This window comes from Caloenas nicobarica, chromosome Z (assembly GCF_036013445.1).
Source record: "Caloenas nicobarica isolate bCalNic1 chromosome Z, bCalNic1.hap1, whole genome shotgun sequence".
NCBI lineage: Eukaryota > Metazoa > Chordata > Aves > Columbiformes > Columbidae > Caloenas > Caloenas nicobarica.
Genome location: NC_088284.1, coordinates 70,431,627 through 70,457,020, shown reverse-complemented (window position 1 = coordinate 70,457,020; position 25,394 = coordinate 70,431,627).

The window sequence follows — 25,394 nt, the reverse complement described above, 5'->3', positions numbered from 1 at the left end:
TCTGAAAATAGCTAAAGACCCTTAATTTCATCACATTGCAAGGAAAGTTCTTTTCTTTCCTGTACTTCACTTGTGTGTCCCACTTTCAGCACCAGAGAAAGGCAGCATCACAGACTAGTATCTTAATTCATCGTTCCTTCTGTTTATACAATGATCAAGAACCTGCCTCTCCACTTTTCCAGATTACCTCATCAACTATGAATCTTTCTTAAGCAACTGCGTTTCTCTTTTAGTGCTGAAATAGACAGAAGCTAAATTCAGTATATGTGGCCAAGTAGTAGCATGGAAAGAGACTTTCTGTAACGAATGCACTTGTTTTCCCAGAAATTTCATTTCTATGATCCAGCTACTCAAATATTAAGTGTGTGATCACTTACAATTCTGTCTTACTCATTGTCAAAGAAAGAGAGAAGATGAGAAACATGGAATGGGAAAAGGGTATCTTTTAGCCATCAAAATAGAAGAACATCTCACTGCCTTCCTGTAATGAGGTGAACATGGAACAATAATAATGTGAAGCTTTTCTACAACAAAACAATGTGATACCATGCTGTGACTGAGAGAGTCCATTTGTGACTGGTTGGTAATTAAGAATACTACTTACCTTAAAAGTGGTCATCCAATACAAAAATCTGGTCTCATTATTTATCAAGGAAGAAGAACAAGCAATTTACAGCATTCTGCTGTTATAACCAGAAGTTTGAAAATCTAAATATGCCATTTCAATCCAAAAATGTAGTTAGACATGAATTCTGAGAGATCACACAAATTAAAAAGACCACAAATTTGTTTCACAAAGACATATGATTTTTCCTCCATCCTCCCTCATAATTTTCAATACTTCTTCCAAATATCTATAAAATTGCATATGAAGACTTTGGCTATAAACCTATCTTTTCATTTGTTTCTTAGTTAAGAACACTTTGAGAAAATGCCTCTTAAACATGCCCCTTATTTTAAAATACAGTTACAAATAAACTTCCCCATGTGGATTTGGGAATCAAAGACTATATGGAATGAGAAATAAAAGTAAATAAACTTCTAATAATTAAGTTTTTCATGTAAATAAACCACAGGTTTATTTTAGTACCAGTTAGCTAAACCACTATATGAAGTGTATCCTTACCAACCTTTTAGTTTACTTTTTGGAGGGAAAGTTCTGAAAAGTATACACATTAACATGTTTGGTTATGCTTTTAAATAAAGACATACATGTTCCGTTGGATTTTTTTTAATTTACACACTTGATTGAAAAATGTTTTAATATGAATGTTTATAACAAAAAGATCAGGCCAAATTATCATAGCATTTCAAATTAGAACTGAAAATTCTGGCAAATACAAGTACATTTGAATACCATTATTTATAATACGGCAAAGAACTCTGGAAAATGCAACATATTTTAATGTGTTTTTTTGTGCATAAAATCATGTAAAAATTGATAATTTTAAGATTAACATTATCAGTTCCTTTCTAGAAAGCAAATTCAATAGCAAAGCTTTTCTTTGCTATTTGCTAAATAGGCCATAGAGAAAAGAAGTCAGATTCTCTTCAGTGTTTTGCTAACCTCCTAAAATGTGTCTCATCAAGGTTAGTCTGAGGGAGTGGGAAGGAGACTCTTTGAAATGACAGGTGGTAAAAAGTTGGAAAGATTTGTTCCTGCTTTTGCAGTTAAGGTGATTTTAAGGATGGCTTTCTCAGAAAGAAGTCCCTCCTGTCAAAAGCCACTCATAGAAAGTTAGACAGGGGAAAGGTTGCACAGAGATGCAGCCAAAGACCATACTGACCATTCTTAGAAAAAATTAATTCAATAGCATGTTTTGATTTTATTAAAATAGGTTTAATAGATACGCAATTTTAAAGACGAGAACATTTTCGTTTTCAGTAATGCAAGTAGCTCAGGTGTTATATCACTGAATTTATTTTCTTCTTTGCATGACTGTTTACATTTCTGTTAGCTTTAAAACCTGGTAACATGCCTGTTCCCTGCCTGTACCACTGTGTTACATCCAGAGGCTTCAGAGCTTTTCTTCACTGCCAGTGTCGAGGTGGAACTGCAAATAGTAGGGAGAGATTCGACAGGTCTTTGCTGACTGCAATGCAGCTACACTTTGCTATCTCCTCCTGCAGACGGTGACACAGTCAAAGAGATTATGGAGGAGGATCCAGTGTTGTTCAGTATCCTCTGCTCTCCCATTTGAATATGCCTGTGCTGGCTAGCAAGTTAGAAATATTTCAACTTTTAGTTTTTTACTGCTTTTATTTATTAAAATAAATAAATTTTATTTACTTTTTTTTTCACTGCTTGCCAAAGGCTTAGGAGAAATCCAGCTAACATAGGACAGAGATCCTCTGGAAGACAGTGTTATTTAACTAGGCTGTTTCCAGACTTGAGCTAGCTTTATATGCAGCTCACCCAGGTATATAGCTGTGCTTTGCTACAGGTAGTCAAAACTTATGCAGGATGAAAATAAGAATGTTGAATAAAATAGGCTTTTTCATTAGTGTTGTTGGTTGTTTTGTTTTGTTTTGTTTTGTTTAATTACTTTCTTTTATAAGATTTCCATAGTGGAACTGTGTCGGAGGATCAACCATACTGAATCATGCACTACAAAAATCACAGTCCAGGTGTCTAAGCTGATCTAAGCTCAAATACTCTGTGTTCAGTGTCCTTATTGTTAGAAGAACATTGATGCCGATATAATACTTGGCTAAATATATCTCTGTATCTTGTTCATCCATTACTCCATAGGCTGTTTTCTTATTGCAGATAATTTTATAGGGGCCACCTAGGAGTGACGAATGGGTTTATGGAAGGTTTTTTTTGCATCTGCCAACCAAAAGATATTCACTAATCCTGTTACTCTGAAATAAGTCATGTATCTCTTTGTTAAAATGAGTTTAAAAAAGGCTGGGAACATTTGTGAATTTCCTATCAGTTACAGCAGTTGTCTGTCATTTGTCATAAAACCTGTAGAAGGACCTTGAAAGGTGAGACAGACATTTTTTGTTTGTTTTTGTTTTGCTGGTATATTTGTCACTTATGTGATCTTTATTAAACACAGATTTTGTCTGGAAAAGACCATGTAAATCAAAGACAAATGCTTTCTGCAGTCATAATTATAATCTACATCACAAGTCAAATACCAAGATTTTGTTGCCTGCGTACATTTATCTATAATAAATTTCATATTTTGCTCACTTGGCTTATTTCCAGGTATGATTGACTAGTGTGAAAGCCACAGCTTTGTGTGACTGAGGAAATGAGCCATTTGACTGGGATTCAGAAGACCTGAATTCTATTGTATACCAAATTTCTGCACTCAATTTCTACTTCTTCTCCAGTGTCTTTAACTTTTTTTTGGTTTTTTTTTTTTGTTTTTTAAGGAATTCAACGTAATTGCACTAAGTGTTTGAGCTGGGTGCACTGTGACAAGACTCTCTGTCCTCCGTAAGAATGCAATAACAGTTTGAACAGTTTGATTTAATGACCTTTGCTTCCATTAGTGTGCATTAAAAATTGATATTGATCTGCTAACTGCAAGCATCTGTGCGTGTTTACTTAGATGTCTTCTACACTGAAGAAAACAACAGTCAATAGAAGACTAAATTTTTGAGCTATGGATAATGGTAATTTTCACATTTTTGAAAGGTCCTTTACAGTTAACTTGTGTGATGAATTTTCTGGTATTAAAATTAAATGGCTAATAATGTGCATTTCGAAACTGTCAAGTTAAAACGGTACAATAAATTTAAAAAGACACACTCAAAGACAACTTCATTTTCATAGTCTTCTGACTAAAGTTGCTAGTCAGAGGAGCCATAATCTACTCTCTTAATATTGCTTTTTCCTGAATTTTCATTTTTCCTAATCTTTCAATAAAGTGTGAGATGCAGTTTGGAAGCCAGTTATTCATGCTCTTTCTTCCTGTGTCTTTTCCTCAGGCTGTATAAGATAATACCTGATGTCATACAGAAGTTACATTCAGAAGAAAAAGTAAAATTTTTAAGTCTAAGAGATTTTTTAATATCATAAGCAAAAAACATAGATAAGAACATTTAACTCAAGATTTTTAATTCTGTAGAAGCATACAACAAAGTATTTCAAAAGTCAGGAGAAAGCCAGTGAAAAAAATGAGAATTTTAGTGTTTAACTATGAGCATATTTATTCTTTAACCATGCCAATTGTTTAAGATTTAGCTTGGCACTTCCCATTTTCCAAAAGTTAATTTCAAATTATTATTGGAAAATATAGGAAGATTTTATTAAGGTTGAATTTTGACTGAAGTGAAAGTTTACTGTTTAACTGCAACAGAATTTGCAATGGACTTCTTACTTAGGCATCCAATTAAGTGATATTCCGTGACATTTGAGGAGGTTAAATCACTCTAGATATAGAAAATCTGAAATTATGTTTAGTGTAATTATATTGATTTAGTTTAAAGAATAGCAACTGTATGGCACAAACTGTATTTGTTGTCCTATAACAGGGGAGAATGTAGTGTACTCCCTAATCTGAGGTGATTTTTATATATTGGGTGTTCTCTGACTGTCTTAATTCTGAAGTGATGTTTTCTGTTCATTGCGAGTGCCCTAAATCTTCAAAATTTCACAATTAATTTTGACTGCAAGATTGCTAAACTAGAAACAAACTGGATGATTTGTAAAATTTACCTGCTTTTTCTCTTTTTTTCCAGTGTGACAGCAAGAAAATAAGAATTTTTTAAATGGGTATAGCACCATAGAAATTATTGAAAATTACTTGAGAAAAATCACCTTTCTTTTTTCTGCTCTTTTCTTTTTCTACTTCAATGTTACTCTGGTGATATGAATGTTGAATTTTACTAATAACATGCATAACAACATTTATTTACAAGGATTAGGTGGAGAAGGTTGAGAAGAAAAAAAAAAGGATGCAAACCACAAGCTGATGTGCTGAGTTAATGCTGGAGGTGAAGGAATGACAGAAACGACAGTAAATAGCGCATTGTTTGCATGAATGTAAACCAAAATTCTTATGATTGCATATCAATTAATAGATCCTGTTGAAGTAGTAATAATTTTTGCACATTTTAATACTAATTTATATTAATTTATACTAATTTAACAAATTAAGAAACATTTTATTCTTATGTTTAAATAGCATTCTGGTAATTTATATATGTTACAGAATATGGAGGAAAACTAGGGGCCTGCTATGGCAATGCAAGCTACCAGATGGCTATACTGGATAGAGGCATTTTCAAGGTGAGTACTCACAAGTATTTAGTTCTGCCATCCAGCTGCTCAGGAGTAAAGGCAGACTGGGGCATCAACAGAGCACTCCCCAGTAAGGTTGTCTCAAGATACAGGAGCATAAGAAAAAAGTGAATTTGTAAGCATGTGTTTGCTGTCTAAGAATTCTACAAATTGATTGTTATGAGGTTGCCACTATTTTATCCCATATGAAATTCCTTTATGAATCACTATTCTCTGAACTACATTGTACTGTTCTCTACCTTGCCTAGGTATTTTTCTGACTGAAAAACAGATTAACATATGACTACTTTGATTTATATCCATGGTTATTAAATGCCTAGTGAGCAAAGCATAACTGCAAGTTAAAATAATATGCTTTCTGCAGTGGTGGCTTATTTTCCACATGTAAAATGATCCCCCACTCCTTACCCCAAATCTAATAAAGCTACATAAACTCTAAATAAAATCCAGCTCTTTTCTCTTTGTTTTTGTAATATAGCAAGTATGAAGAAGTGCATGGAATACCCAGATCCACAGGGCTGCTTTCATAGTGCAAAGATTTAACAACTGATTTCTGAAAAGGTTATGAAACAATGACTGCTAAGGCATTTAAAAACAAACATGATCAACCATCTTCTTATTTTCTCAGAATACTATCACTGCACAGAACAGACCTCTTTAGTAAGCAAAGATGCACAGAAATAAATCTTATTGTCAGTATCTAGGTGCAAAGACACACTGTGAAGACAGCAGAGTTTCGTGGGAGCCATTTCAAATGCATTTTACACAGTAGAAATGCATGCACATAGAAGAGGAGGAAAAGTGAAATTACTAGTTTAACTGAAATAATGTTAAGAGTGTGCCGGTAAACTAAAATTTAATTGTTTAGATGCCTCAGGAATAATCAGTCCAGGACTTCAAAAAATAAAAGTACATTTTTGTAGAGTGTCAGTATTTCCAGGAGAATGCAGAGCAGTATTACTGAAGAAGTCATTTATGCTGTCCGCATCCATAGCCAAGATAGCAGAGGAAGAAAAGTAAAAACAGAATAACATAATTTCTGCAAAACAAAAAAATACAACAGGAATTTTCAGATATTGTCCAAAATGGCCACTTAATATCTGTCTGTATTAAAATTAGAAGCCAGCTGCTCAAAGAATCACAGAATCACAGAATGTTAGGGATTGGAAGAGACCTCGAAAGATCATCTAGTCCAATCCCCCTGCCAGGGCAGGAACACCTAGGTGAGGTCACACAGTAAGGCGTCCAGGCGGGTTTTGAATGTCTCTAGAGAAGGAGAATCCACAACCTCCCTGGGCAGCCTGTTCCAGTGTTCTGTCACCCTCACTGAGAAGAAGTTTCTTCTCACATTTAAGTGGAACCTCTTGTGTTCCAGCTTGAACCCATTACCCCTTGTCTTACTGTTGGTCGTCACCGAGAAGAGCCTCGCTCCATCCTCATGACACCCACCCTTTATATATTTATAAACATTGATGAGGTCACCCCTCAGTCTCCTCTTCTCCAAGCTAAAGAGACCCAGCTCCCTCAGCCTTTCCTCATAAGGGAGATGCTCCACTCCCTTAATCATCTTTGTTGCCCTGCGCTGGACTCTCTCCAGCAGTTCCCTGTCCTTCTTGAACTGAGGGGCCCAGAACTGGGCACAATATTCCAGATGAGGTCTCACCAGGGCAGAGTAGAGGGGAAGGAGAACCTCTCTCGATCTACTAACCACCCCCCTTCTAATACACCCCAGGATGCCATTGGCCTTCTTGGCCACGAGGGCCCAGTGCTGGCTCATGGTCATCCTGCTGTCCACCAGGACCCCCAGGTCCCTTTCCCCTACACTGCTCTCTAATAGGTCATTCCCCGACCTATACTGGAACCTGGAAACAAGATGAAATCCTTCACTCGAGCATTATCACAGAAAAAATATCATCAAGAAAGATGCACTCAGTAAAAGGGGTTGTTTTAAGGTAACTTAGTGGCATCCCCAAGGGATCTTTAATTGCAGTTCAGTTTCCCCTTGCTCAATGCAGGAATAAAGCTCTACTTTGGTGTTTGGTAGCTATCACTGGGAGACTGCACTGTGCTCCAGGTTTCGATGTGCCAGGCTGCAAAAGCAAATAATGAACCATGTAACAGTTCTTTAATTGCCTTTTGCTCCATTAATATAATCTCTTTTGAAAATTTAGCACACAAGTCCTCCAAAATTTTGCATTGCATGGAAACTCACTGAGAATACATAAATTTTGTAGCAACAAGCTTCTGTGAGTCTTTCATCCACATTATGTCCTGTGATATTTTCAGGCTATATTTTAGTTACAAAGAGCTATTTACACTCATATTTTGAAGGGGTGAAGAAGACAGGGAAAAAGCAATATGTGAGTGTTTCTTTTAAAACTCATGTGTCGTACTAAATACTTAAAATTATAGTATGCTGCCAAACTAACTTAACTATTTAATTTTGTGATTCAGTCACTTCACTTTTTGGGTTTTCTTGAGGTATACAGCTTAATAAAAAATAAGCATTTTAGAGGATCTAAACCTTTACTTGTCATTGACAACATTTTCTACAACTTTAGTAATTCTCAGGAAGGATAAAGCTCCTGTTATTTTTTTTTTTTTTGGCCAAGTTGCTCAGGCTGGTTTTATTGCTAATGCTGTATTCAAATTCTGTATTCAAATCAGGAATGTAAGTTCTCTACAATACAGCAGAGCTGCATAGATGAAAAGTTCCATAGAGCTGGACATGGCCATAACTAACAAATTGTCAGAGAAGACGGATAAGCCAGCATTTATGTGGCCTTGTTTTCAAGCAAAATAGAAAATCTTAAGGAAAATAAGCAAAAAGGAAAAAAAATGTTAAATGACACTTAAGAATTTTGTTCCTCAGTTTCAGGGAACTTAGAGTCTGCTGCATATCTTCTGTTTTAAACTGTCCCACCAGAGAAGTTTATACATGTTCAGTATATTTCTTCCCAGGTCAAATTAGGGGTTTGAGCAGCCTTGGAAGGAAACTTACACGTACCAGCAGCATAGGGAATAAATCACACCCTGGCCATCACTGAGGAAAGACTTTTGTTATATTCAACTAGCCAAGCCTTCTGTCACTTTGCAGGGAGAAGTACTGGAAAAACAACTTTTCTGTGGTCACATAACTGCCCTCCTAGCTCGGCCCCCCCAGGTGCTAGCTTCGGATTTCCTCCTCACTTTGTCAACGCCAGCCGTTAGTCTATGCATACCTTTATAACAGTGTCATGTCAAAGCAGGGAGAGATATCAGCAGACTTCTTTTATCTAAATCACTACAGTAAGGCCTCATCTAAGTTGTAACCAAGAGCCAGATCCTGAATTATCACAAACTGATGCATTTCTACCCCTGCTCCAAAAAAAAGTCCCCAAACAAAAACAATCCCTGTGGTCCCTCTAGTTCATCAGCGACAGATCTCTCCTATGATGCAGTAATGACATGAAGAAATCTTGCAATTAGTTTTTGTTTTGTTTTGGCTTGGTTTTTTATTAGTTTTTTTTTCTGTCTTTGGTAAACACATTTAACTTTTTGTCAAGAGGAGTCTTGCCTATGTGTCTTAATAAGTGCATGGAAATAAATTAACATGTAGATTTTTGACATTAAAGGCAATATTTTATTGCAAGAGATGCATATTGCTTGTAAATGCACTTGTCAAATTTAATTTTTTACAATCCTGAAAGTTCTCAGCAAGCAAGTGTTGAGAACAAGATGTAACTTATGTTTCATTTGATAGTCATTGATGCACACAGCAGCGGCAACCTCTAGCTCCACGGTCGAGCAAGAGATTGAGGCAGACAGCGGGGTTCCCAGAACCAGGGAAACCCGAAGAACAAGTCTGCTGTGGCATTCAAGCTGGTAAGCTGCAGCTCTTGCAAGAGAGGCTGATGAGGCTTGTGCATTTCCAGCAGCAACTGTGGGAGATTTAAATGGTTCTAGGGAGCGCAAGTGACCAGGGTAAGCAAACGAGCATGGCATTTTGCACAGCAGTTCACACAGGCAGGGCATCCAGGAAGGATGCTGCAGACTACTTGTACGTCCAAAGCCCAAAGTAGTACTCTGGGTCTCTGTCATAATGGTGAGCACTCATCTTACAGTTAGAGACAATGTTCTTGCAGGGAAAGACCCTGAGATTTCTCATGCTTCCACCCAGACAGAACCAGCAAGGAAGGAGACTTCAGTACAGGTGGTAGTTTTCAATGAGTGCCCAGACCCTATTCCCAGAGAAAAGGTAAGTGCCTGCAAAATGTGTGCACAGGTTGATGATCCGCTACATCGGGTGACAGAGTTGCAGGAAACAGGTAAAAGGCTGTGCAGTACTAGATGAGCTGAGATGGAGACAGGTGATTTCAGAACTGTGCTCCTGTAGTGGACATCACTGAGACTGAGACACTTTGGACCCTGGTGACTCATAAAAGCAGGGCTCCAACTCAGTCTCCACCCCCAAGCATCATGACCAAAACCAGATATAAAGCTTTAACAGCTATAGACACCAATGAGCAAGGTTTGCAAGGAGAATCTGTACCAGCGGCACTCAGTGGTTACCATAAAAAGAAACTCTCTGTTAAACTCTCTGTTAAAGGGCACTGAAGCACCCATCTGCTGTCCTGACAAGGACTCATGAGAGGTATGCTGCCTTCCAGGAGCTAAGATCCAAGGTATTGCTGAGAGGGATCCACTACTTGTCAAGAGCATGGACTACTATTCACTGCTGCTATTCAGTGTAGGCACAAATGACACTGAAAGCTGGAACCTGGGCAGAATCCAGGAATACTGTAAAGCCTGGGGAAGAGGAGTGAAAAATATTGGTACCCAAGTTATCTTTTCATCTGTTCTACCAGTGGGCAGAAAAAGGCAGCAGCCAGAAATAAATGCATAATACATATTAACTTCTGGATTTGAGGTTGGGTGAGGGTTTTGGCTTTTATGACAATGGGACATTCTTTTATGACTATAACCTGGTAGAGAGGGATGGAACACACCTATCCATAAGAGGCAAGAGAATCTTTGGCAGTAGGCTGGCCATCTGGGTGAGGCGGGCTTTAAACTGAAGAGCTTGGGGGGTGGGGTCCAAAGTGGCAATGCGCATACCATCACATCCAGCTGGGGAATAAACCAGGCTAACCAGAGCAGCGACAAATATTCCTTAGCTGCCTCCCCAAATAAAAAGCAGAAGGCCAATTACCTCAAGCGTATGTATGGCTACAGTGCATCCTTCTGCGCCCCCTATGGGAAACCCAAATGCTGAATTACTTCTCTGAAGTGTCTGTACACCAACTCATGTGGCATGGGGAATAAACAGGAAGAATTAGAGATCTCCATGTGGTTGCAGGGCCATGATCTCATTGCAATTACAGAGACATGGTGGGACAGCTCCCATGACTGGGATGTTGTCAGGAAAGGTTATGTACTTTTTAGGAAGGACAGGCCAGCAAGGCAAGGTGGAGGATTTGCACTTTATGTGAGAGAGCAACTCAAATGTATCAAAGTCTGCCTAGGGGGGATGAAGAATGAGTTGAGTCCTTACGACTACTCGTAGGTCCAAAGCCCAAAGTAGTACTCTGGGTCTCTGTCATAATGGTACAAATTAAGGGACAAACTACGAAGTGGGACACTGTTGTGGGTGTTTACTACAGACTAGGATGAGAAAGTTGATGAGGATTTCTACAGGCAGATGAAATTAGCCTCACAATAACATGCCCTGGTTCTTATGGGAGACTTCAGTTGATGAGGCTTTCTATAGGCAGCTGAAATTAGCCTTACGATCACATGCCCTGGTTCTCATGGGAGACTTCAACCACCCTGACATCTGCTGGGAAGACGACACAGCTAAACACACACAGTCCAGGAGGTTCCTACAGATCATTGATGATAACGTCTTCACACAGGTGGTGGAAGGCCCAATAAGAGGTGTACTGCTGGACCTCGTCCTAACAAACCAAGAAGAACTGTTTGGAGATGTGAGGGTTAGGGGCAGCCTTGACTGAAGCGATCACGAGATGGTGGAGTTCAGGATCCTGCGGGGAGGAAGCAGGGCAATAAGCAGGATTACATCTATGGACATGACCAAGGTGGACTTCGGTCCTTTCAGTGTCTTACTTGGAAGAATTCCATGGCTTAGAGCTCTAGAAGGTAGCAGAGTTCAAGAGAGCTGGTTAATATTCAAACATCACTTCTCCAAGTGCATCAAGACTGATGCATCCCTATGAGGAAGAAATCAAGTAAAGAGAGTAGGAGGTCAGAATGGATCACTAAGGAGCTCCTATCAAAATTAAGATGAAAGAAGGATGTTTACGTAATGTGGAAAAAGAGATAGACCACCTGGGAGAAATATAAAGTGGCTGTTAGAGTATGCAGGGATGCAGTGGGGAAGGCCAGGCTCCGCTTGGAATTAAATCTGGACAGAGATGTCAGGGACAACAAGAAGGGCTTTTTCGAGTATGTTGGCAGCAAAAGGAAGTTTAGAGAAAATGTAGGTCTGCTGCTGAATGAGGTGAGTGCCCTGGTGACCACTGATACAGGGAAGGCAGACTTACTGAATGCCTTCTCTGCTTCCATCATTACTGCTTAGACCAGTCCTCAGGTATCCCAGACCCTAGAGATAGAAGAGAAAGTCTGGCAAAAGGAAGACTTTCCCTTGGTTGAGGAAGATCAGGTTAGCGATCGTTTAAACAAACCGGACATGCACAAATCCATGGCCCTGAGGGGAAGCACCCACGAGTGCTGAGAGATTTGGCAGATGTTATTGGTAAGCCGCTTTCCATCATCTTTGAAAGGTCTTGGAGAACAGAAGAGGTGCCTGAGGACTAAAAGAAAGCCAATGTCACTCCAGTCTTCAAAAAGGGCAAGAAGTATGACCCAGAAAAATACAGGCCAGTCAGCCTCACCTCCATCCCTGGAAAGGTGATGGAACAGATCATTCTGGACATCACCTCCAAGCATGTGATGGAAAAGAAGGTTATCAAGAGTAGTCAACATGGAATGATCAAGGAGAAACCATGTTTGACCAACCTGATAGCTTTCTGTGATGGTATGACTGGCTGGGTAGATGAGGGAAGAGCAGAAGATGTTGTCTACCTTGACTTCAGCAAGGCTTTTGACAACATCTCTCACAACATCCTCATAGGCAAGCTCAGGAAGTGTGGGTTGGATGAGTGCAGTGAGATGGAACATGAACTGGCTGGATGGCAGAGCTCAGAGGGTTGTGATCAAAGGTGCAAAGTCTGGTTGGAGGCCTGTAGTTAGTGGTGTTCCCCAGGGTTCAGTATTAGATCCAGTCCTGTTCAATCTGTTCATCAATGACCTGGATGAAGAGACTGAGTGCATGCTCAGCAAGTTTGCTGATGATACAAACTGGCAAGAAGGGCTGACACAACAGAAGGCTGTGCTGCCATTCAGCGAGACCTGGACAGGCTGGAGGACTGGGCAGAGAAGAACCTGATGAAATTCAGTAAGTGTAGGGCAAGTGTAGGGTCCTGCACCTGGGGAGGAATAACCCCAGGCACCAGTACAGGTTATGGGTTGACCTGCTGGAAAGCAGCATTGCAGAGAAGGACCTGGGAGTCCTGGTAGACAACAAGTTAACCATGAGCCAGCAATGTGCCCTTGTGGCCAAGAAGGCCAGTGGTATCCTGGGGGGCATTAGGAAAAGTGTGAACAGCAGGTCAAGGGAGGTTATTCTCCTCCTCTACTCTGCACTGGTGAGGCTGCATCTGGAGTACCGCATCTAGTTCTGGGCTCCCTTGTTCAAGAAGGACAAGGAATTAGTCGAGAGAGTACAGCAGAGGGCTACAAACATGATTAGGAGTCTGAAGCATCTTTTTGATGAGGAGAGACTGAGAGAGCTGAGTCTGTTCAGCCTGGAGAAGAGAAGGCTGAGAGGGGATCTTATAAATGTTTATAAATATCTCAAGGGTGTGTGTCAAGATGATGGGACCAGTCTCTTCTTAGTGGTGCCCAACAATAAGAGGAGGGGCAACAGGCACAGACTGAAGCATAGAAGGTTCCATCTGAATATGAGGAGAAACTTCTTTACTTTGAGAGTGACAGAGCACGGGAATGGGCTGCCCAGAGAGGTTGTGGAGTCTCCTTCTCTGGAGACATTCAAAACCAGCCTGGATGCATTCCTGTGTAACCTACTCTAGGTGAATCTGCAGGTGCGTTGGACTAGATGATCTCCAGAGGTCCCTTCCAACCCCAACCATTCTGTGATTCTGTGAGTCTGTGATTCAGCAGGACAGCCAAATAAGAAGGTGGAAGTAACTTTTAAGGATTCAAGTCTATTTTCACCAGACTAGAATGATGAAATTAATCAAGTATGTCTGTAAGAACATACCTTTAGGTCACTGAGCTTGAGTTCTTAGTGTTGTACAGTGTATCTGGATTTGCCTTCCAGCCCCTGAATTGTGCTGCAATAACTTAAAGCAATCAGTTCATAGTTCAGCATTCTCTCCTTGCCCTCTTTCCCTCCCCTGTCTATCTTTTCAATAAATCACTTAAGTGATTTATTGCTGATGGTCTTTTAAATTACAAGAGATAAAATGAGGAGAGAGTATTTGGAATTAAATTCTCAGGATGAAAAGCAAAAAAGTGGAGCCTAGAGCTTTATCACAGAATGTGAATTCAGGTTGTATGAAATTCTGGTTTGTTAATATTTTTGTTAGCTTCTTGTGAAAAACCATCTCCCATCATCTAGGAGCCTGTAAAAGTGAGGCAGATATCTTTTGGGGCTGGAGGAAGGAGAACACTACCTACCTGGGTTACTGGCCCATCAGCAGCATCCTTTTGATGACATCTGCACAAAGTCATCTTTATCAGGAGACAGTCCTCCTCACTACCGTGGTTCAAAATGCTATCTGAATGCCAGCTCCCTACAGAAGACAGAACTCTTCTTGACAACTCACCCCTTGCTGAAGAAGTTTTCTTTATGCTCAGAGCTTAAGCGAGACCAATTTGTCTCTGCATTTTAAGATACTATTGGAGTCACAATTAAGCTATTAATGTTATATTTTCACTACACAGGTGACACATTATCATTTTAAATTTGCATAAGAATGATAAAAATGTGTTTTGCAATTTTCTATATATCATTTTTACTTAAAAGATCAAACAAACCTGCAAATAATTGTGTTAGCTAGCACACTCTTATAAAAGTTGTTCAGAGCAGGAAAACCATGACAGGTGACTGTCTCTCTCTAGTGTGTGTTGGCAGATATCAAAAGCAGAGTTTCAGATGCTGAAAGGGTGTGTTCTAAAGATTCACTACTTAATTGTGATTTAAATTTGGGAATAAGGGGAGGAAGAAAATACTTGGTCACCTTATTCTCCAATTTTGATACAAAAGGGTTTTAAATTAAAAAAACAAAAAACAAACCACCACCACCACTACCACCAAAACAAAAAAACCCCAAACAAATAAACAAACAAAACCAAAAAAACCCAACCAACGAACCAAAAAACCCCAAACCAAACCAAAACCCTCAAAAACCCAAACCAACCCAAACAACAACAGCAAAACCCCCCAAACCAACCAACCAAACAAAAAACAAACAAAAAACCCAAACAAAACAAGAAACAAATACAAGAACTTAGGCAGAGTTGAGTTAATATTTTCAGGAGTAAAAGCTGGAATCAAAGTACACAAACACTATTGACATTCCATTTTATGTGTCTAAGCCAGGTTTCATTTTGTCTGCATTTACCAAGAAAAAGAAAGTTCTTGCATTGTTCCATATACACATACTTCTCTGCATTGAAAACTCTGCTCCATTTCTGAGCAAAACTACAGCTCACCAACATTTGCAAGAGCTTGTTTTTGTCTTTAAACCAACATTTATCTATTTCAACCAAAATTTCAGCACATACGCCCATTTGTTTCCCAGTTTGTTTAAAACAGAAGCTATCAAAAACTTTCTCCTCTCTGTTGTTGGCATGCTTACAAATATTTTGATATAAGATGGCCTTTGCATTTACTGGGAATCACTTCCCTTCTATTGGCTCTCCTTAAAGTTCATCTCACTAAAAATTCTCCAACTGTAAACGGCACAGTCTCCGCGTCTCATTTTATCAATCTATTACACTTTATAATTAATCTTAATTTCAGCTTCTTCTACATGAAGTTGCCTCTTACATCAATTCGATTTTTAAAAAAATGCAGGCTAATTGGCTGTGACTTTTTAATGATAAAATTGTTAATTATTGAAAGACAAAAGGGAGCATATGTGTGCACTCCCCGGCTTTAGCCTGACATCGGAAAGGATAATATATACTCACTTTAAAAGACTCAGATAAATATTAAGTTTTGGTAGGTTGACCTTGGCTTGGCCACCTGGTGCCCACTGAGCTGTTCTATCCCTACCATTCCTCAACAGGATAGAGGGGAGAAAATACAATGAAAATCCTGTTAGTCAAGATAAAGACAGGGAAACCACTTAGAAGCATAGCATCATAGAATGTCCTGAGTTGGAAGGGACCCACAAGGAGAATCCACTCCAGCTCCTGTCCCTGCATATGACAACTTCACAGTTCATTCCATGTGTCTGAGAGCATTGTCTAGTCTCCCCTTGACTACTGACAGCTTGATTACCTCCCTAGAGAGCCTGTTCCAGGGCTCCACCATCCTCTGGGTGAAGAACCTTTTCCTAATGTCCAGGCTAAACCTCCCCCAGCACATCCTCCTGCCATTCCCTTGGGTTCTGTCATTGGTCGCCAAAGAGAAGAGATTGGCACCTGGCCCTCCTCCTCCCCTTGTGAGGATGCTGTAGACTGTGATGTCTCCCCTTAGTCTCTTCTTTTCCAGGCTGAACAAACCAAATGACTTAAGCTGCTACTCATACAGGTTCCTCTCCAAATCTTTCACCAACTTTGTAGCTCTCTTCTGAACACTCTCCAGTAGCATAATATCTTTTTTATACTGTGATGCCCAGAACTGCATACAGTACTCTAGGTGAGGCCAAATCAGTGCAGAGTAGAGCGAGACAATCACCTCCTTTGCCTGGCTGGCAATGCTGTGCTTGATGCGCTCCAGGACACGGTTGCCCTCCTGGCTGCCAGAGCACACTGTTGGTTCATGTTCAACTTGCCACTGACCAGAACCCCCAGATCCCTCTTTGCAGAGCTGCTTTCCAGCCTCTTGTCCTCCAGTCAGTACGTACAGCCAGGATTGCTGTGTTCCAGGTGCAAAATCCGGCACTTCCCCTTGTTGAACTTCATGTGGTTGGTGATGGCCCAGTTCTCCAATTCATCCAGATCCCTCTGCAGGGCCTCTCTGCCCTGGAGAGTGTCGACAGCTCCTCCCAGTTTTGTGTCACAGCAAACTGACGAAGTATTCCCTCAAGTCTTGTGTCTAAATCATTTATAAGACATTGAACAGTGCTGGCCCTAAGATGGATCCCTGTGGAACTCTGCTAGTGACCGGTCGACAGCCCGACATAACCCCATTTACTAGAACCCTTTGAGCCTGGCCCATCCACCAATTGCTCACCCACTCTATTGTGTGTTTATCCATCTGTATGCAGGTCATCTTTTCCAGGAGGATACTGTAAGAGACAATATCAAACGCTTAATAATTACTGTCTCATCCAAAACAGACTTGGGCAAAATAATTTAATTTATTCTCAATTAATTGTAATAGAGTAGTATGGTAAGAAATAAGAACAAAGCTAGAACCACCTTTCTCTCACCCAGGCTCAATGTGATTCCTAACTCTTCTACCTCCTGCCCTGAATGGTGCAGGGGAATGGGGAATGGGGGTTGTGGTCCATTCATAATGCTTTGTCTCTGCTGCTCCTTCCTCCTCATGCTCTTCCCCTGCTCCAGCATGGGCTGTCTCCCATGGGATACAGTCCTTCATGAACTTCTCTAACATGAGTCATTCCCACAGAATGCATGGTGGTCCTCCGTGGGCTGTGGGGGGACAACCAGATTCAGAATGATCTTCTCCAGGGGTTGCAGAGGAATCTTTACTCTGGTGCCTGGAGCACTTCCTTCCCTTCCTTCTTCTCTGACCTTGGTCTCTGCAAGACTGTTTCTCTCAGGTATTCTCACTCTTCTCTGCCAGCTGCTGTTGCGTAGTGTTTTTCACCCTTTCTTAAATACATTATCACAGAAACACTACCAACATTGCTGATTGGCTCAGCTTTGGCCAGGGGCAGGTCCATCTTGGCACTGTCTGGAACAGGCTCTGTCCCCATGAGGGCAGCTTCTGATGTCTTCTCACAGAAGCCACTCTTGTACCACAACCTTGCCATGTAAATGTAATACATAAGTTTTTGCTGAAGTGCAGTGTATTTGAAAGGCTTAGCAACTTCAAATAATATCAACTGAGAAGACTATTCTAGCCCTATTTTATCATTGCAGTAAGCACTCTTTTCTGGGGAACCATTTTATCATTATATACTGAAAATCTAAACAAGTCACATTCTACTGTCAAAAAGTTAAGCATGAATATTAGTGATGAAGCTTTTAGTTCTTATTGTAGGTCAATGCATTTTATGCATATATTTAAAAAAAAATAAAGCCAAATCATTTTACTGAAAATTATGAAAAATGGGAGAACAAAACAAAAAACTTTCATAATCTGGAGTCTTTTCTGTCTCCTTTTGTTCCTGTACCAGATTTGCTTTTATTTATGCTTTTGTATTTCAGTTTACACAGGAACAGTGCCTCTCAGAGTCCAAGGCCAACAATATTCCAATTTTATTTGATTAAATCAAACCTTAGAATATGGAGGCAGATTTTACCACCTGAGAAGAGCTACTGAGCACACAAGCAAATTGTACATCAAAGAGAAAGACCAGGAATAAACAATTGCTGCCTTAGCAGACTCTTTGGTATTGGGAAAGTAAAAGCCGAAAGCTCAAAAGAAATGTCCGACATAGCAAGAGGAAGATAGAAAGAAATTTCAGAATGAAGCTGCAGGAAAATACACAATTGTGGAAGCTTGGAGGAGATAGAATTTTTTTAAAGACATGTAGCAATAACTAAAAAGCTTAAGGTATGTAGCAAAAGTGAATTCTTCATTCATTTTCCTTCTGCATGAAAAGTGCTATTTCCTTTTTAAAGAGAAGCAGGGAACACAAGACTCAAGTAAGACTTTTAATAACTAAAGATGTTTTTTTTAAACATTTTTATATAAAAAAGAAATGTATACAACTAAGCCTCTCTAGTTTACTTGAGTATTATTACATTCTTCAGATAGATTATTAAGATTCTTTTTAATGGCTCTTACTCATAAATACATTGTACTCATAAATATATTTTGTTATGACCCAAAGCTGTCCTGTGTGTAAGCCAAGCAGAATAAGGCTATACACCTGGTAAAATCTTTCAGTAGCTGTTTAATATAGTACTGTATTTGAGAATAATTTCTTTTTTTTTTTTAAGTGAATGCCAGTTTTTTTAAAAAAAGCATCCAAAATAAATCTTATATTCTTTGAGGAAGTAAAGAACTTTTATTAAACAAATCCTAATGAATCTTCTTCAGGAAAATCTGTTGTTAAGACGTCGAAAAATAGCCATTAAAAAATTAAAAACCAGTTCCACAGATTAACATGTACCTTGTCAGAGTTTGTCAGAGACTTATTGTTATTTGTCTTTGTTTTAAACAGAGCAATTCTTCCCTCATGGATTTGGATAGGTAGCATTCAAAAGGTTCAATAGACACTTATTATTCACACACCTCACACTGAACCTCCACAGTGTGACAAATTTACCAAAGGTAATACATGCAAGTACCTAGAGAATAGTAATTTTATCATTTTTTAAAATCTTAGTTAATGTATTAAAAATGAATAGCATTTTTAGATAATTATATAATTATAGAATTAGTTAGTAATAATGAGGATGAATATTATGAATCAAATTATTATCATAAAGCAAAGAAAGCATTGAATGCCATTCTACTAGTCACTCCCAATATTTGTGCCTGATGACAAAACATTTAACTTCTTGATGAAATAAAAAAAAAATACACATGCATACAAAAAAAGAAAAATAAAAAAAAAAGCAGAAAAAGCAAAAGGGGCATACATACACAAACTGTTCCTGGCACAATCTTTATCGTAACTTAAAAAAATTAAACAGTTCTTGCCAAACCTATGTCACTCAAAAGAGTAAAGTAAGGAGGATGAGTTCATTTTGGAAGAAAACAACATTGTAACTTCTGTAAATATACAGGCAGTAGAAAATGAGCTCCATGCTAACTGTCTCTGGCTGGCATATTAAGAAACACATATAACTAAGGGCCTCAAATCATCTGCAAAAATATATGGCTTCATATCACTTTAGAGGGAAAACTATTTCAGCCAAAAATTCTTTTATGAGGAAAGAATCTCCACTGATCTAATGAAGTTACTGTTGTTTCACAAAGACATGTTTCCTATTAAGACTGCTGCTTTTGCAAAAAGAATTTTCCCTTTACCACAGCTGATTCTACTTCAGCTTGCCATGTTAGAAGATAGAAAGTTCCTTAGTCAAACACTGGGATTTCCATACAGTGTCATCACGAGTTTCTGCACCTCCCTTTTAATTATTCTTAGAATGACAGAATCATTTTGGTTGGAAGAGACTCTCAAGATCATTGAGTCAAACCATTAACCTAATCCTGGCACTAAGCCATGTCCCTAAGAGCCTCATCTACATGTTTTATAAACACCTCCAGGGATAGTGACTCAACCATTTCCCTGGGCATCCTGTTCCACTGCTTCACAAACACTTCCGTGAAGAAATTTTTACGAATATACAATCTAAACCTCCCCTGGTGCAACTTGAGCCCATTTCCTCTTGTTCTATTAATTGCTACTTGGGAGAAGAGACCAACACCTACCTCCTACAAGGTCCTTTCAGGGAGTTATAGAGAGCGGTAAGGTCTCCTCTCAGACTCCTTTTCTCCAGGTAAAACAGCCCCAGTTCCCTCAGCTGCTCCTCATCAGACTTGTGCTCCAGACCCCTCACCAGCTTCATTGCCCTCTTCTGAACTCGCTCCAGCACCTTAATGTCTTTCTTGTAGTGAGGGGCCCCAAACTAAACACAGTATTACAGGTGGGGACTCACCAGTGCCAAGTACAGTGGCACAATCACTTCCCTAGTCCTGCTGGCCATACTATTCCTGATACAAGCCAGGATACTGTTGGCCTTTTTGGCCACCTGGGCACACTGCTGGCTCATGTTCTGGCTCTTCATCAACAGCCTGAGATTCTTTTCTGCCAGTCAGCTTTCCAGACACTTCTCCAAGCCTGTCAAATTGTATGGGGTTTTTGTGACCTAATTGCAGGATCCAGCACTTGGCCTTGTTGAACCTCATACAACCGCCCTTGGCTAATCGGTCTGGCTGGTCCAGATCCCTCTGTAGATCCTTCTTACCCTGATGCAGATCAACAGTCCCACCCAACATGGTGCCATCTGCAAACTTACTGATGGTGCACTCAATCCCCTCGTCCAGATCATTGATAAAGACCTTAAACAGAATAGGCCCCAATACAGAGCCCTGGAGAATACCACTTGTGAACAGTCACCCAGTGGGTCTGATGCTATTCACCACAATTTTTAAGACCCAGTCATCCAGACAGTTTTTAAACCAGTGAAGAGTACACCCATAAAAGACACGAGCTGCCAGGTCTCCAGGAGAATGCTGTGGAAAACAGTGTCAAAAGCTTTAATGAAGTCTAAGGAGAACAACATTCACAGCCTTTCCCTCATCCACTAAGCAGGTCACCTTGTCACAGAAGGAGATCAGGTTGGTCAAGCAGGACCTGCCTTTCATAAAGCCATGTTGACTGGGCCTCGTCACTAGGTTGTCTTGTATATGCTGTGTGATTGCACTCAGGTTGATTTGTTCCATGACCTTCCCCAGGACCAAGGTCAGATTGCCAGGCCTATAATTCCCCAGATCCTCCCTCTGGCCCTTCTTGTAGGTGGGCGTCACGTTTGCCAACTTCAAGTCAACTGAGACTGCCAATAAATGATTGAAAGTGGTTTGGTGAGCACCTCTGCCAGCTTCCTCAGTATCCCTGGATGGATCCCATCTGGTCCCCTAGACTTGTGTATGTCTACGTGATGTAGCAGGTCGCTAACCATTTCCCCTTAGATTATTTGGGCTGCATTCTGTTCCCCTTCCCTGTCTTCTGGATCAGGGGGCTGTGTACCTGGAGCACAACTGCTCTTATTATTAAGGACTGAGGCAAAGAAGGCATTTAGTACCTCAGCCTTTCCCTCATCTTCTGTCACTATGTTTCCCCCCACATCCACCAAAGGGTGGAGATTCTCCTTAGCCTTCCTTTTGCTGCTGATGCATTTATAGAAATATTTTTTGTTCTCTTTTACAGAAGAAGTTAGGCTCAGCTCCAGATGGTCTTTGGCCCTTCTAATGTTCTCCCTGCAGAATTTCATGGCATCCTTGTAGTCCTCTTGAGTAGCCTGACTCTCCTTCCATAAGTTACAAATTCTGCTTTTATTCCTGAGTTCTAGCAGAAGCTCTCTATTCAGCCAGACTGGTCTTCTTCCCTGACAGCTCGTCTTTGGCACATGGGTACAGCGGGCTCCTGTGCCTCTAAAATTTCCTTGTTCAAGAGCTACCAGCCTTCCTGGACTCCTTTGACACTCAGAACTGCCTCCCAAGGGACTCTGTCAACGAGTATCCTAAACACTCCAAAGACTGTCCTTTGGAAGTCCTAGGTAGCAGTTCTGCTGACTGCCCTCCTTAGTTCTCCAAGAATAGAAAACTTGATCATTTGATGTGATACAGGGAATTAACTAATTAACACTTAACTAATAATACTTAGAGAACTAACACTTAAGGAGCTAACGCTTAGAGAGCAAACCCTTAACCCACATTACAATTGCCTAGCTGTGCTTAGCCTTGTATAAGAGAAATAAAAGTTTATTGACGCCTTTATAGGCCTTGCAGGGAGACAAAATCCTGGATGCATCCTAAGTGCATCCTTGAGCGGATTAGATAACCGAAACTTGGGCACAGGACAGGAGATATGCCAGTTCTAACCAACTCAGCAGTCTGAGTCCCAGCCAACTCATCACACCAGGCAAGAGGTAAATGTGTACAGAGAAGATGACCCCAGTCCATGACCACTGCGCAGGCGCAACCAGGAAGGGCCAAAGGTGGAGACTATGGAAATGATTTCCCAGAACTCATTGTAATAAGGACCGCCTTCTTGGGGACAGCTTATGAATATGTATAGGCATTCCTAGAACTTTCACGAATATGTAACACTTTACAGCATTTAACCAAGCTCACAGCTACTGGAAATTTGCACACATCTTTGGTGGAAATTATTTCCCCGTTTGTCCAGCGCTGAAATAAACATACCTGCTTTACAATCTCACAGGTTGTAAGGTCAACTACTGCACCTCAGATGACTGCTACGTCCAAGACTGCCTTCAGCTTTCACATCCACCAAGAGTCCTTCTCTGTTCACAAAAACTAGGTCCAGTGAGATGCTTTCCCTAGTTGGCTCACTGACACACAATCCAGGAGCCTTGTAGACTGTTTCCTCTGTGCTGTGTCGTATTTCCAGCAGATAACTGGTAAGTTGAAGTCCCCCATGAGAATAAAGGCTAGCGATCATAAGACTTCTCCAAGCTGCCTGCAGAATATTTCATCTCTGTCTCCATCCTGATTGGGTGGTCTGTAACAGACTCCCACCAGGATATCCTCCTTGTTGACCTTCCCCTTGATTCTTACCCATAAACACTCAACCTTATCATCACCCTCACCACGCTAAAGACAATCAAAACACTCCCTAGCATACAGGGCTACCCCACCTCGTCTCCTTCCTTGCTTATCCCTTCTGAAGAGCTTATAGCCATTCAATGCATCACTCCAGTTGTGGCAGTCATCCCACCATGTTTCCATGATGGCAACTACATTACAGTTTTTCTGCTGTACAATGGCTTCCAGCTTCTCCTGTTTGTTGCCCACGCTGTGTGCATTTGTATAGATGCACCTCAGCTGGGCTATTGATCCCACCACGTTTTTGCAGTGAGAAGCCCTAATTCCTTTGTGACCCTTCTCTGGCACTTCTGTGGTTTCTAACACATCTATAACCCTTGTGTCTTTGCTATCACATGGCTCTCCATCCTCCACTGCTCTGAGACAGCAGACTGAAGGGCCTTGCTAACACCGTTTCCCTCAAACGCTGGCACACCGCCCTTAGGTTTGTCTCTGCTGCACTTGTTTTTCTCCACTTCCCCCTTCAAATCTACTTTAAAGCTCTTTCTTGTTCTATTGACTTTCACTAACTTGCTCCATTTTAACCCCTAGCTTTGCTGGTGAATATTCTGTTAGTTCCTTTGCTTGTAAACTGTTTTTTTTTCTTTGCTGGTTTCAATCATCCTATCTCTTCAGGTTTCCCTTCTTTCATTCACATCTTATTTGAGACATATTTACATTGCAAAATTTAATTTTTCTCAATTTCAAAACTTCTCTTGTCCCTTTTAATTGATTTTTCTCTGTTTCAGTTCCCATTATTTTTCATATTTCTCCTCCTGCTGCCTCATACCTATTATGTCCAAAATCTTTTTTTCCCTCTTTCGCAAGCTTTTCTTCTTCCACCCTTCTATACTTCTTTCCTTGGGCAACTGGTCCAGTTACCTCAGAGGATGCCAGAGACAGCTTACTATTAACTTATATGCAAATATTTAAAAAAACCCCACAAACAAACAAAACCAAAAAAGAACAAACAAAACAAAACAAAACAAAACAAAACCCCTAACAATGGGCAACAACAACAACAACCACCAACCAACAAAAAATGGAGCCTTTAAAACTCCTCCAGGTTTTCTAAGGAGCAAGCCTGGTTTAATTTTACTTTCATGGATTGACTTCAGCAACGGCACTTTAGGCTTTACTCTGAATCAGAGACTGTCTCAGAATCAATATGAGCCTACAAGTGAATTACTAAATTGAGAGGAAAACTCACAAAGTAGCCCACATCTGCTCTCTTTTACATGAAGCTGTACATGTAGTTATGAAGACAAATTTATAGAATGGGTAACCGTATTCTTAATTCCTGTCTTAAAGTCTCCATTGCCATGCACTCTTGACTCATACTGTGTATTTGATATGAAAGTGACAAATGCCATAACCATATATTTAAAATCTTGAATGGTCCTGCTCTAATAAGGCAAAAGCTGTAATTGTGGCTCTGATAGTCATCAAACGATATTGCAGTATTTATTAGCACAGATAATCCAACATTTATTAATTTTGATCTCAATTTTCTAACCAGGCAAGGACACAGAATAATTTTATTGTTAGGTATGTATCTCAGTAGCTTAACTAGAAAATAGACAAAAAGTTCAATAGAGAGGAGCGACAATAAATTCCAAAGTAATATTGTGCTCATTATTTAAAAGTAAGGATGCAAGAACATAGTTCCTATATACATCTAACCTCAATATTGTGTTTCTTACTGTGCTGGGAATTAGAAATAAATATGAATGTCATGAGGTTCCTGCTAATGCTAACTCTTAGGTACTAACTCCTTTGCATTACTATAGCATTAAAAACAAACCACTTTCTTTTGTTATCAGCTTGGATTTTTCATACTCACTGGTCATTGCATGAAAATCAGCTTCACTGGCTGCTGAGACTTGCCATTTGGAAGGCTCATCAAGAGTAATCCTCTGTAGAGCACATCCAACACAAGACACGGTAAGCCAACACAAAATAAATATTTTTTTTTCCCATTAATCCTCACACCTGGCCATCAATTCTGTACAAATGCAAGAATAACATGTGAGCAATACTATTATTTTTTTTCCTTTTGCTGCTCTCAGGAAGTAAGGTTCTCAGATGATGCATTCCTTAAATTGTCCTCTATATACAGGATACCTGTTGAAGGCAAGTGAGAGAAAACCTGAACCCACCTGAAACAATATGAACACTCCAAAATTCTTCAAGTAAAAAGACATCATAAATTTCTTCATTCACTCAAATTTCAGCTGTGTTGAAAATGGCCTACAGAACAACAAATAGGACACCGGATTTTCATGCTCAGTAAGGATTATCTTGAATGATATAAAGAGATATATGTGTGACTTAAAGTAGCAATGGACAACAATGCAAGACCTAAGTGCTGTAAAGAAAACACAGTTTAGCATAATCTTTACCTGT